Source organism: Cervus canadensis, chromosome 28, assembly GCF_019320065.1.
Source record: "Cervus canadensis isolate Bull #8, Minnesota chromosome 28, ASM1932006v1, whole genome shotgun sequence".
NCBI classification, from domain to species: Eukaryota; Metazoa; Chordata; class Mammalia; order Artiodactyla; family Cervidae; genus Cervus; species Cervus canadensis.
Window position 1 is genome coordinate 48,177,177 of NC_057413.1, and position 13,889 is coordinate 48,191,065.

At 38.2% G+C, this 13,889-nt stretch overlaps 1 protein-coding gene across 3 annotated transcripts in view; it reads right to left on the reverse strand.

Annotated features, from left to right (window-relative positions):
• CRIP3 (cysteine rich protein 3) overlaps positions 1-13,889 on the reverse strand; it is a 23,230-nt gene extending 9,341 nt beyond the window's left edge. For 2 of the 3 annotated variants that reach the window (XM_043449676.1, XM_043449675.1), the window contains exons 1-3: positions 12,431-13,887; positions 11,522-11,745; positions 2,581-2,698 (exon numbers count right to left, since the gene is read on the reverse strand). The gene's annotated coding sequence lies outside the window, so the exon portion shown is untranslated. Of the gene's footprint in view, positions 1-2,580; positions 2,699-11,521; positions 11,746-12,430 lie in introns of all 3 variants that reach the window. The other variant, XM_043449673.1, reaches the window with a different exon arrangement.

Here is a 13,889-nt window from a genome sequence, read left to right on the forward strand (position 1 = left end):
GCACAGCATCTCTGTACCTGAAGATGAGGACCTATCCAGGTAACTAATGGGTTGAGATACAAGAGGCAGGGAAATGTCATTAAAACTTTTCCATGTCTTCTTAGCACCTTCAAGATAAAGTATTGTTTTAATTAATGTATTTTTGGCAGTATTGGGTCTTCGTTGCTATGAGCAGGGCTTCTGTAGTTGTGGCATTGAGGGGGTACTCTTCATTGTGGTGCACAGGCTTCTCATTGTGGTGGCTTCTCTTGTTGCAGAGCACAGGCTGTAGGCATGCAGGCTTCAGTAGCTGTGGTGCGTGGGCTCAGCTGCCCTGCAGTATGTGGGATCTTCCTAGACCGGTGATCAAACTTGTGTCCCCTGCACTGACAGGTGGATTCTCAACCACTGGACCACCTGGGAAGTCCCTCAAGATAAAATTTTTAACTTGGCTCTAGGATTTTCCAGTCTTCTAAGCCATTTCTCCTGTTGCCTCAATTTCTGTAATTATACTAAATGAGCTTCTTAAATCTGCCAAGTTCTTTCCTGCATTAGGGCCTTTGCAGATGCTACCTCTTTTCTGGGAACTTGCTTCTCCAATATCTTCACTTCACTAATTCCTGCCTACCTCAGCTTTCCCTCTCACCTATTTAGAACCAGGCTATTGGCCCCAGGCACTCCCTCCTATAGCATCCTGTGCTGGGGGTAAAGGGAGTGCAACCTATGATAGCTATGTTTTCCCTTCCTGAGTGCTGAATCAAATGAGGAAAAATAGGTCTGCCAACTTCCTGCCCACCTTTCCCACCACAATCTAGGCTCTGTCTACCCCATTAGTCTGTGACCCTGGGAAGGCAGGACCCAGGACTATGTATGCTTCCAGTGTCTTGCTCAATTTCTGGCACATGGTACTCAATAAATATTTTTTTGTGAATGAATGTCAAATGTTGCACACACGTATCCCTCCAGTATGAGTAGATGAGGACCAGTGGGAGATATGTGCAGTTATCAGTGGACTGGTAGGGGTTGAAAGTTTTGTTATAACAAAAGCCCTGGAGCAAGAGGAGTTCAGCTGTCAAGGAGTAAGAATCAGTAGTTGTTTCTTAATATACATAAGAATCAGCATGTAAGATGCAAAATGGAATACAATTTAAACTGATCCTGATTATAAATATTAGGTAACTAATAAAGTAAAAAGAGAACTGAAAATTTGCTTGGGCAGTAAATCAGTACCTCTAATTACAGTCATTCACAAGAACTTACTAATTAAGTCGAATTAGCAGGTAACACAATTATGCCATCATTAAATATATGGCAAAGGAGAGACTGCAGGAAAGTGTTATATAAACTATAAAGCACCTTACTGATGTGGTTGTTATCATGTGTCAGGTTAGTGCTGCAATGAGTTTTAATTACAACTATAAATCACTCATTTTATACTATAGTAGACTTGTTCAAGTACATGGTCATATGCTTGTGACTTTTAAGGCATTATCAAAATTTGTATCTACAATGACTCCTTTGAAAGGTTTCGCTCAGTTATGTATATTACTGAAAAATCAGTCTTAGCTCTTTATCATTGTGTTTTTCAACCTTTATTACCCATAGCCCTTGTGCTTTCTCACTCCATGTTTTGAATATCCCCTCCAAATAGAAAGCTTTACTTTCTATAGTTTATAAACAAAAAGTGAAAACAAAAAAAAACCCCACAAAAATAGAAACATACACACAAAACTGAAATACTTTCTTATAATACACTAATCATCCCACTTGTAGGTAATTGCTGCTGCATAATCAACATTATTTATGAAGCTTTCAAGAGTCTGTCCAACTTTTCCCTTGTTTCCCAGCATCAACTTGCCATCAGATGAAGCTGTTGAGAGCACTCTGTATTAGCTACTTGTGGTTAGCTGCTTAGCACAACTGAGAAAACTACATTTTGTGATTCAGTGGCATCAGCTGGACTAATTCAGAATCAAGACAGTCAGAAAGGACTTCTTGACTCTTCACCATGGCTGCCTTCAAACATATGCTTGTGGACTGTAACCCACCAGGCTCCTCTGCCCAAGGGAATTCCCAGGCAAGAATACTGGAATGGGTTGCCATACCCTCCTCCAGGGGATCTTCCCAACCCAGGGATCGAACTCATGTCTCCTGCATCTCCTGCATCGCAGGCGGATTCTTTACCGCTGGGCCACCAGGGAAGCCCTAACATACATTTGTGAAGAAATCAATAACAGCTTTAAATGATGGTTTTCCATGCAAAGATGGATTTGGCTTCTCAAGTATTACTTGGGAATGTGCATTTCATCCGAAACTATTTTAAAAAATGACCTCCAAATAATCGGCAGCATGAAAAATGTATCCATATGCTGGAAACAGAGAAGAGGAGTGAAACTTGGTGGTCAGCTTACTTACAAATCTGATAGATGGTGACAGTGCTCCTTGGTGGAAACTATCTGCAACTTCCTCATCTTATCACTAAGGTCTGGGGGTAATTTTTTTTTTATATAATATACAAAAATAGTTCTTCCAGGTCATGAGACTTTGTAATAAGACTAAAACAGTTTAATCTTATGAATTTAAATAAATGCAAATGCTTACCTTTTTATAGAGAAGTCTTTCAGTTCCTCTATGAAGTTCAAGTTCACAGAATCAGGAGCCAAGTTCTATCCTCTTCCCAACTCCTAAATGATTGGGTTCTTTCTCCTCTTCTCCTGAGCTTTTGGAACACGTAGAGCTATAAGGTCTTTATTTCTAATCTCTTATACCCCACACCTCACCACCAAAAAAAAGGCAGCAATTACTAGTATCTTAGTGGAGATAAAAACCTGAGCACCTATCCTTTGATAAAAAGCCACAAAGGCGGCGGCTACAAACAAAGAAGGTACTGAATGAACATTTTATTTTCTACTTAGAAGCATTTCTTTTGGAGAATTTCATTTTCCTTAGTGCACATTAATTCAACTTAGTCTAGATTCCTCAGTAAGGTAGACCCTGCCTTCCCAGGGTGAGCTAATGACCAGGGCTTGGTCTGGATACTTCATCCACTTGGCCACAGTAATTGTTCAAAGATAGAAATGTAGCCCAATTCATATGAATCAACATCCTCCCTGAGATTTTTTTGGAGCTATAAGGAAGGATACACTCTCATTTCCTACATAGAAGCCTGTAAAAACAATTGCAACTTGAGACTGCAGGGGTTAACTTGCCCCTTGATGAAGAGAAAATGAGAAGGTAAGCAGAGCTGAGGAAATGGGGAACAAAGAGGCCCAATGATACCTCTGACATCCTGGATCTAATTCTGACTTGGTTTCCCAGTTACCAAACCACAAATTACCACCTAGTCTTTTTTTTTTTTTCTTAAGCTGTGTGAGTTCAGTTTCTGTTACAACCAAAATAGTCCTAATTAAGGATTTGGACAGTTCTCCAAAGAAGATACACAAATGGCTGATAAGCACATGAAGAGATGCTTGACATCATTATCATTAAAGAAATGCAAATCAAAACAATAAGGATACCACTTCATACCCACTAGGATGGCTATAATTAAAAAAGAAAAACAGAAAGTAACAAGTGTTGGAGGTCCAGTGGTTAAAAATCCTCCTGCCAATGCAAGGAACAAGGGTTTGATCCCTGGTCTGGGAAGATTCCACGTGCCATGAGGTAACTAAGCCCATGTGCCACAACTAATGAAGCCCGTGTGCCTTAGAGCCAATGCTCTGTAAAAAGAGAAGATACTGCAATGAGAAGCCCACACGTTATGACTAGAGAGTAGCTCCCACTTGTCACAACTAGAGAAAACCCATGCACAGCAATGAAGGCCCAGCATAGCCAAAAATAAACAAATAGATTTTAAAAATTAAAAAATAAATATATATTTTTAAAAGTGTTGGAAAGATGTGGAAAAAATTAAACCTCACATTTCTGGTAGGAATGTAAAGTGGTATAGCTGCTGTGGAAAACAGATTGACAGTTCCTCAAAAAGTAACATACTGTAACGTCACAGAAATGGCAGAGCAGGGAGCTCCAAGAATCAGTTCCTCCACTGAAGTTATCATTAAGCTGGCAAAAACTGACAGAATCAACTTCTTGAGAACTTTGGAATCTAATAAAAATTTTACAATGGAGTCCAACCAGTGGTGTGCTTAATGAAAAAAGTAACGCAAAATTTCAGTAAAAAAGCACTGCAGCTTTTTTGCTTACCTATCTAACATGCCTCATTCAACTGCTTGGAGGTGGCCACTGGTGGACTGGTGGCAGTCCACACTCCTGGTACAGCTTGCTAGTGCCAGGAGAAAGCAATAGGCAACATGCACCTTGTTCTCAAAAGATTTTAGCTGTGAGTTTTGCCTTGTTTGGTGGTTCCCTGAAGGATCTGTGGTAAGGCTGACCCTGTTTTGCTTCCCTCAAGCTGGAGCAGCTTTCAAAACATTCACTGAAAGCATTTAAAGACATAAACTACCAGTGGCTGCCTAGATAAAGAAACAATGAATGGAACAAGCAGGAGACACATCCAGAAGTCTGGAAGGGAGAAGACTGAGGAGGAAGACACACAGGGAAATAAGAACTCTAAATGGCTACCAGGTGTATGGGGAAATTCAGCATGAAAAATACATGCCCAGGGACAGAAAAAGGTTCAGAAAAGACCTGAGAGGACCTTAGGCTTGCATGTTCAGCTAAACTTTGGGCTTCATGCAGCCAGAAGGTGAAGGTTAAGGCAGAGTTCTAGAAAAATTGGCTTAGCACTGAAGTATTGCCCCCCAGATCAGTGTCTGCAAAGACCAGGTGAGGTGGGATTTTAGTCTGTTTTTGTTCAATTTTCCACTCCAGGCATTTAAAGAAATCTCCATCAGGTCACTGACTGCTGTGATAATGGAACAGAGATTTAAGGACCACACACAAACACACAGTCTTAACAAAAACAGTTTGGAAAATTCAATAAACAAACGATGGCTACAGACTTCAATAATCAACAGCAAACCCTGGGAAGGGGATCTGATTCCCAGGCTGATACGTTGTAATAGTCAAAATGTCCAGTTTTAAACAAAAAAATCACAAGGTATAAAAAGAATAAAGAAAATATGGTTCATTCATAGGAAAAAAAGAAATTTATAGAAACCATCACCAAGGAAGCCCAGGCACTGGACTTACTAGGCAAATATTTTCAATCAACTGTCTTGGATATGTTCAAAGAGCTAAAGAAAACAATGGACAAAAAAAAAACCCAGGAGAATCAACAAGTATCAATATAAAGATATAAAAAGGACCAAATAAAATTCTAGAGCTGAAAAGTACAGTGGTTGAAATGAAAAACTGACTATGGGGGTTCAACAGTTTTAGATTCCAGTTGGCAGGAGAGAAATGAGTAAACTGGAAGAGAGAACTACTGAAATTATGTGAGTATCAGAAAGAAAAAAGGGTTAGGAAAAATAAACAGAGCCTAAAGGATGCATAGGACACCAACAAACAGACCAACATATGCATTATGGGAGTTACAGAAAGAGAAGAGAGTGAAAAGAGGCAAAAAATAATGGTTGAAAACTCTCCAAATTCAACAAGACAAGAATTTACACATCCAAGAAGTAGAACAAACTCCAAACAGACCAAACTCAAAGGGATCCAAACCAAGTCACTTTACAATCAAAGTGACAAAAGACAAAGAGAGAATATTGAAAGCAGCACAAGAGAAGTGGCTCATCATGTACAAGGGATCTTCAATAAGATTAACAGCTGATTTCTCATCAAAAGTCATGGGGGTCAGAAGACTGGGGTGGCATAAAATGCTAAAGGAAGAAACTCTCAACCAAGAATCTGTATCCAACAAAACTATCCTTCATAACAAAGAGGAAATTAAAACCTTAAGCCTTCCTAGAGAGTGAAAGCTGAGAGAGTTTATCACCACTAGACCTGCCCTACAAGAAATGCTAAAGCGAAGTCTTTAGGTTGAAATGAAAGGACAACAGACAGTAACTCAATAACTCAAAGCCATACAAAGAGAGAAAGAAATCTGGGAAAGTAACATAGGTAAATATAAAAGCCAGTATTATTTGGTCTGTGACCACTCTCCTTGTTTCCTACATGATTTAAAAGACAAACACACAGGCTGATTCATGTCAATGTATGGCAAAAACCACTACAATATTGTAAAATAATTAGCCTCCAATTAAAATAAATTAAAAAACAAACAATAATTATGAAACTAGTTAATCAGCACATAATATATAAAGATATAATTTGTGACAAAACATACGGAGAGAGATGGAGCTATACAGGAGCAGAATAAGAATTTTTTGTACAGTATTGAAGCTAAGTTGGTATCAAGTCAAATGAGATTGTTATAAAATTTAAGATGTTAATTATAATCCCCATGGTAACCACTGAGGAAACCTAAAATATATATAGAAAAGGAAATAAAGAGAGGATCAAAACAATACATTGGGAATAAATTAATCAAACAAAATTCAGTATTGAAGGAACTGAGGAACAAAAAAGATACAAGATAAGACATAAGATAGAAGAAAATAAATAGCAAGATATCATAAGTTCTTTCTTACCAATAACCACCTTAAATATAAAGAAATTAAACCCATCAATTAAAAAACAGGAACTGGCAGATGGATGAAAAAAAAAATCCAACTATATGATGTCTACAAGAAACTCACTTTAAACTCACTTTAGATCCTAACACACACATAAGTTGAAAGGATGGAAGAAGATATTCCATGCAAATAGTAACCAAAAGAGAGCTGAGGTAGCCATGTTAAAATTAGACTTTAAATAAAAAAATAGAAAATTGTTAAAGGGCAAAGAAAGTCATTATACATTGACAGAGTCAGCTCATTAAGATGATATAGAAACTATAAATGCATATATATCAAACAGAAACCCAAAATTATGAATCAAATATTGACACAATTGAAGGGAGAAACAGTTCTACAACAATAGTGGGAGACTGGGAGATTCCAATGCTCTAATAATGAACAGAACATCTAGACAGAAGTTCACTAAGGAAATAGAGGACTTGAACAATACTAAATTAACTAAATCTTACAGATATACACAGAATACTTCATTCAAAAACAGCAGAATACACAATCTTCTCAAGCTCACATAAAACATTTTCCAGGATAGATTATATGTTAGGTCACAAAACAAGTCTCAGTACATTTAAAAAGATTAAAATTATACAAAGCATCTTCTCCAACCACAATGGAATAAAGCTAAAAATCAGTAACAGGAGGAAAACTCACAAACTGTGGAAATTAAACAGCACACTCTTAAAGAACCAACAGTTCAAAGAGGGACTCACAAGAGAAATTATAAAATACTTTGAGATGAGTGAAAATAAAAACACAACATATCAAAATATATGGAGTACAGTGAAAATAGTGCTCAAAGGAAACTATAGCTATGAATATTTTTTTTAAGTCTTTAGTGAATTTGTTACAATATTGCTTCTGGTTTATGTTTTGGGATTTCGGCCACAAGCATGTGGGATCTTAGCTCCCTAATGAGGGATCAAACCCACACCCCCTGCACTGGAAGGTAAAGTCTTAATACTGGACTGCCACCCGAGTCCCGTATACATTTTTAAAAAGATTTCAAATCAGCAACCTCACTCGTACACCTTGAGGGACTAGGAAAAAAAGAGCCAACAAAATCAAGTGAAAAGACAACTTACAGAATGAGAGAAAATATATTCAAATCATGTATCTGATAAAGGTCTAGTATCCAGAATATATTAAAAATTCTTATAATTCTACAATAAAAAGCAAATAATACAATTAAAAAATGGGAAAGAACTTTATTAGACATTTCTCCAAAAAAGATATATAAATGGCCAAAAAGCACAAAGAGATGATCAATATCATTAGTCATCAAGAAATACAAAGCAAAACCACAATAAAATATTGGGATGGTTATAATACATGAAAAAGGAATTTAACCAGTGCTATGAATATGGAGGGACTTCCCAGGTGGCGCAGTGGTAAAGAATCTGCCTGCCAATGCAGGAGCCAAAGGAGACATGGGTTTGACTCTTGGGTAGGAAGATCCCTGTAGGAGGAAATGGCAACCCACTCCAGAATTTTTGCGCTGGGATAATCCCATGGATGGAGGAGACTCGGGGGCTACAGACCATGGGGTCACAAAGAGTTGGACACAACTGAGTGATTAAGCATGCATGCACACATGAATATGGAGAAACTGGATTGTTGGAAGGGATGTAAAATGATTCAGGTGCTGGGAAAACAGTTTGGTGGTTCCTAAAAATGTTAAATATATAATAACATATGACCCAGCAATTCCACTTCTGGGTACATACTGAAAATAACTGAAAACAGGTACTCAAAACAAGTACTTATGCATAAATGTTTGCAACAGTAATGTGCACAACAGCCAAATGGTGGAAACAACCTAAATGTCTATCAACAGATGAATGTATAAATAAATTGTGGTATACACAGACAGTGGAATATTATTCAGCCATAAAACAATAATGGAACACTGATACATGAACCTCAGAAACACTATTACAAGTGAAAGAAAACAGAAAAATCACTATTGTATGACTTCATGTGTATGAAATATCCAGAATATGTTAAATCCAGAAAGACAGAAAGAAAACTGGTGATTGCCAGGAGAGGCAGGAATGGGAACTAACTGTATAGTGGTTTTATTCTGTGGTAGTGAAAATGTTTTAGAACTGGACAGAGGTTTTGGATGTACAACATTGGGAATGTACTAAATGCCACTGAATTGTTCACTTTAAAGTGGCTAACTTTATGTTATGTGAATTTCACCTGCATAAAACAAAAACAAAACCCACTTTAGATAGCAGTTACATTCAGGAAAGTAGTGACTGCCAAGAGAATATGAGAGAGGCTTCAGGGGTGCTGGTCACATTCCATTTTTTGATTTGGGTGTTGATTACCCAAAGCATTACACAAAGTGTTCACTTTGTGAAAAGTACTGAGCTTAACACTTGTGGTGTGTGTGCTTTTGTTTTTTGTATGCACTTTATACTTTAATAAAAACTGTATTTTTTAAAAACAGTTGCCAGTACATATCCAAGAGAACTGAAAAACACATCCACACAAATACCTGTACACAAATGTTCACAGCAGCATAATAACCAAAAAGTGGAAATAATCCAAACGTCTACCAACTAATGGACAAACAAAATGTGGTATATCTATATAGGGGAATATTATTCAACAGCAGCCCACTCCAGTATTCTTGCCTGGAGAATCCCATGGACAGAGGAGACTGGCGGGCTGCAGTCCATGGGGTTGCAAAGAGTCAGACATGACTGAGCAGCTAACACTTACACTTACAAAATACTAATGAATTACTGATACATTGCACAACATGGATGAACCTTGAAAATGTTAAGTGAAAGAAACCAAACACAAAAGACCACATATTATATGACTCTATTTATAATGAATTGTCCAGAATAGGTAAATTCATAAAGACACAAAGCAGATTGATGATTGCTGGTGGCTTTGGGACAGGGGATAATTGGGAATGTCTGCTAATTGGGATGTGTTTTTAAGAGAGTGATGGAAATATTCTGGAGTTAGACAATGGGGGTTACTGCACAAGCTTCAAGATAATAAAAACCACTGGACTGTACACTTTAAAATGATGAATCGTGTTATGTGAAATTTAATGTTATATGAATATTTCAATTAAAAAGGTTTATTATTAATCAGTAATTATATCAATAATTATTACTCATTAATAACATATATGAACTGTAGCATATCAAATTTTAAAAGGGAAAATTTTTTTCCAAATGGAAAAATATTATTCTAGAAAATGTTTGCTTTCCCTTGCCCATGCCCCAGATCAGCATATCTCAGAGGTGGACCCCCAGACATCATTGACAAAGGGAGGTCTAAGCAGCAAACCAGAGGCTGGTAGGTAGGTGAGTCATCATTTTGGAATGAAAGCTGTGACCCATACCATTGATTGTCCCTGAGCAGAGGAATGTGGTAGCTGATGAAAAACAGATTTTGAGCTGCAGCAAGGGATAGAAAGTAGTGGTGACAAAGTGCTGGCAGCCCTGGCACCAGGCTGCTTTCCACTGCTTCATCCACAGGGTCATGCCTGAGGAATGAGTAGTCCTTAATGAATGTAAGTTCAGCAAAAAGAGGCCTTGTGAGATTTTTTTCACTCCTTACTCCTTCTTTCTTCTTCTATTGATGGTTTTGGCTGTACATTATGAAGTTCTTTATATTTATAGTGTTATGAATAGTCCTCAAAGTTATCCAAACTACAGATTTATTTGGGCAGTAGACCTCAAGGGCTCTAAAAGTACCAGGTTTACAAATCATAAGTAAAACTAGGCTAATAACAGTTTTAAAGGTAAATCTAGAGTTGGGGCAGCTCAGATTTAAATAAAGCTCAGAGTTTGAAGGACCTAAAAGTCAGGTTCTCATCCTGTGTTCATGAGTCCAGTTTCAAAGCACAAAAGGGAGTAAAAGAAGCACCTACAGGCATTTTAGATGCACAGAGAATAAGGTGTTTCCTTGGTATTTTGAAATGCTTGCTTCTTTCTGTATACCAAAAGTTTCATTGTGTGTAGAAGAAAAGTAAGACTGAATGGAAACTGCTAATAGTTGTCTTGAAATCCGAAATCCCAGAATTTTTCAAACATATCCTCTGTGATTGTCCCCACTTTCTTAAGACTCCTTTGTCTATTTATATCCCACTCCTCCAAGGACGGGCTTCCTTGGTGGCCAAGAAAGTAAAGAATCTGCCTGCGATGCGGCAGACCCGAGTTCAATTCCTGGGTCAGGAAGGTCCCCTGGAGAAGGAAATGGCAACCCACTCCAGTATTCTTGCCCGGAAAATTCCAAGGATAGAGGAGCCTGGCGGGCTACATACAGTTCAAGGGTCTCAAAAGAATCAGACACGACTGAGTGACTAACACTTTCCATTCCTCCAAGGACATACCCAATTTTTACCCTGATTCTTGTATGGAACAGTAAGGAAGGCTAAAACTGAGATGGGAGATGTTCTATTAGCTAGGAACATTGGGCCCAGGGCCTGGGACGGATAAGAAGGTCTGAATCCCACAGCTGTAACATAAGTATCAGGGCATAAAATGAGACATGAAGGCTTCCCTGGTGGCTCAGCGAAAAAGAATCTGCCTGCCAATGCAGGGGACATGGGTTTGATCCCTGGTCTGGGAAGATTTCACATGTCATGGGGCATCTAAGCTTGTGCGCCACAACTATTGAAACCCGCTCACTCTAGAGTCTGTGCTCCACAAGAGCAGACACCACAATAAGAAGACCACATACAACTAAAGAGTAGCCTCAACTTGACACAACTAGACAAAGCCTGCATGCAGCAACGAACACCCAGCGCAGCCATAAATAAATAAAAAGAAATCTCAAAATGAGAGATAGAAGTTAGGAGATAATTTGAGATGAGGAGTGGCAAGTTTAAAATATATGCTTTCTGTGCCTATCCTCATCTTGCTCCTCCTCTACTGGTACAAAGATACAGACATAAATAACATTTTACTCACCCAACTCACCATTTCCTGGCAGTGAAATAAACAGGACCTTCTCCACAAGCCATTCCTGCTCCAGCAATCATATGCACCTTCTGGAAGTCAGACCCTAGAGGTGATGCTGCCCACTGGCCCCAGGGGCACTCATTGTTCCTATGGCTTCTGTCCCTGCCTCCCTTGAACAAAAATGTCTTCTGTGGTCCTTCCTTCTAGAAATCTTTAGACTTCTGCAATTGCTCCTGAAAAAAAATGAAGATAAGGGGGTTAGAGTGGGTAAATGTCATCATAATCATTCTTATGTAGGCAGGCTATGGAGGGTTGGATAGAACTTTAGCAGGGCAAAGTATCAGAGAAGATGAAAGAAAACAGTACCTCAACATGGTTGATTTAATTTTTTTGCTATCTTCCTCTACCATAATGTAACTGTCTCTTTTCTTTGATGGTTTGGGAGCTGGGGTGGCCCACACTGTGCAGCACTCAGGATCCTAGTTCTCCAACCAAGGATCGAACCCGTGCCCCCGGCAGTGGAAGCACAGAGTCCTAACCACTGAAAGGCCAGGGAAGTCCCTCTGTCTCTCTTTTCACTTTGTTCATTCGCTTCTCTTAAACATGTTCATTTCCCTTGTTTACTACAAAACACTTTTCTTGCCTGATCCTTTATGAGTGGAAGGAACAAAAGCCTGTAAAGCTTTTAATCAACACATCTAGATATGTTATCTTGTGTCCCTTTGAATGCAACAAAGACTTTGTGGTATCTTTTCTATACCTGCATTAAAGTAAGCTTTGTGAAGACAGGTATCTTGATTTATATAATTTAATGTCTAAGTGCCCATTCAGCATGAATGGAAATGCATAACCCGCTCCACAGAGATAGGAACTACAGCTAGGGAAGAGGAACAGAAGAGTCAATGTATATTGCCTCACCTTGATGGAAATAGAGGAATTTAGGAAGTCTTGAGGGAAGAGCAGCAAGACCTATTTGTAATAACAGAAAACTGATGACCGTGAAGACAGGAATGCCCTGAGTGATAACTTTTCTTAAAAATTAATTTTTTAAATACATAACAGTATACAGAAGGGGAAAAAAAATCTGGTCTACAATTCTCAGCACCAGAGAAGTCTCACTGACATAAAACTTCCCTGTATGTGTACATATTTTATATGCATATAAAATATTTGTATTTTATATAAAATGCATTTTCATGGTCAGAATGTTCAAACAAAAAATATACAAAATAAAAAGTGAAAGCACCACTCCTTCCTTTTCCAATGGCAACTCTTTTGGTTGTCTCCTTCCAGAAATAAAATTGACCACTTTATTTAGAATTGTGATGAAGTGACAACAGGATGCTGGGCTATGAAAGGGTGAATTATTCCTTCAGCTAAATCAGAGGGATTTGGGGCTTAATTTTGCTTCAAAATGCCTATAAAATCTGGCTGAAAGGAGAAAAGGAGCCATCTGAAAATCAGAGTCCCTAAAGTTTTTTATTGTTAACTCTAAAGTCAATGCACTGCTCCCTTCCCATCCTGTTTTTCTTGTAGGAGCTTTAGGGGCAGTGTCCCCCTCCTAGCCTGGCACCAACCACTTTTCTGGAATACTGTTGAAATGATGAAAGCCTTGATATTCACTCACTGCTATAGACAGTGCCTTATAGATAAAGATCCAGGACAGAAGCAAGAGGACAGTCAGCTTCTGAAGTATTAAGCACCCAGGAAATACAATCAGCAATACACAGCTTTTACTCACTTATAAATTGCTAAGTATTCAGAGTTAATTAAAAAAAAATAGCTACTACTACCACATTAATTCTTCTACTGAATTTTTATCAAGCACTCTTAAATGTGCCAGGCAACTGTGTACTGTGAATACAATGATAAAAAACAGTAAGCAAAGACAGACTTCCTGCTCTCAAGAATTTATAATTTAGTTGGGGGAAGGGAGTGGGAAAGAGGCACATATGAATCAAAGAAACACTTAAGTATAAAAGTACAACCACAATAAGTGCTACAACGTAAACGCACATGGTCTTCGAAAGTGTTAAGGGTTGAGGGCAAATCTGGGTGATGATTTTTTCAAGGGTAGGTTTTCATTGTAAATTCAGGTGCTTGGCCTATCAATGAATACTGTTATTGTATAGGTAATTTTTGGTTAAAAATTACATAAGACATTATTGTAAAATTAAACTCAAAGAAGAAATGTGCTCACAATCTCAAATTATTTTTATTTGTCCATGTTCTCATAGAATTGTTAATGAAGACCTTGCTTAGGTTCTTTGTAGGTTAGAACAAAGGTAAGCTTTGTGGAAGTTAGAACCAGGGCTTGGGAATACGTATTTTTACAAAATCCCACCTTACTGTCTCTTCCCTGATCCCCTGTCCCCCC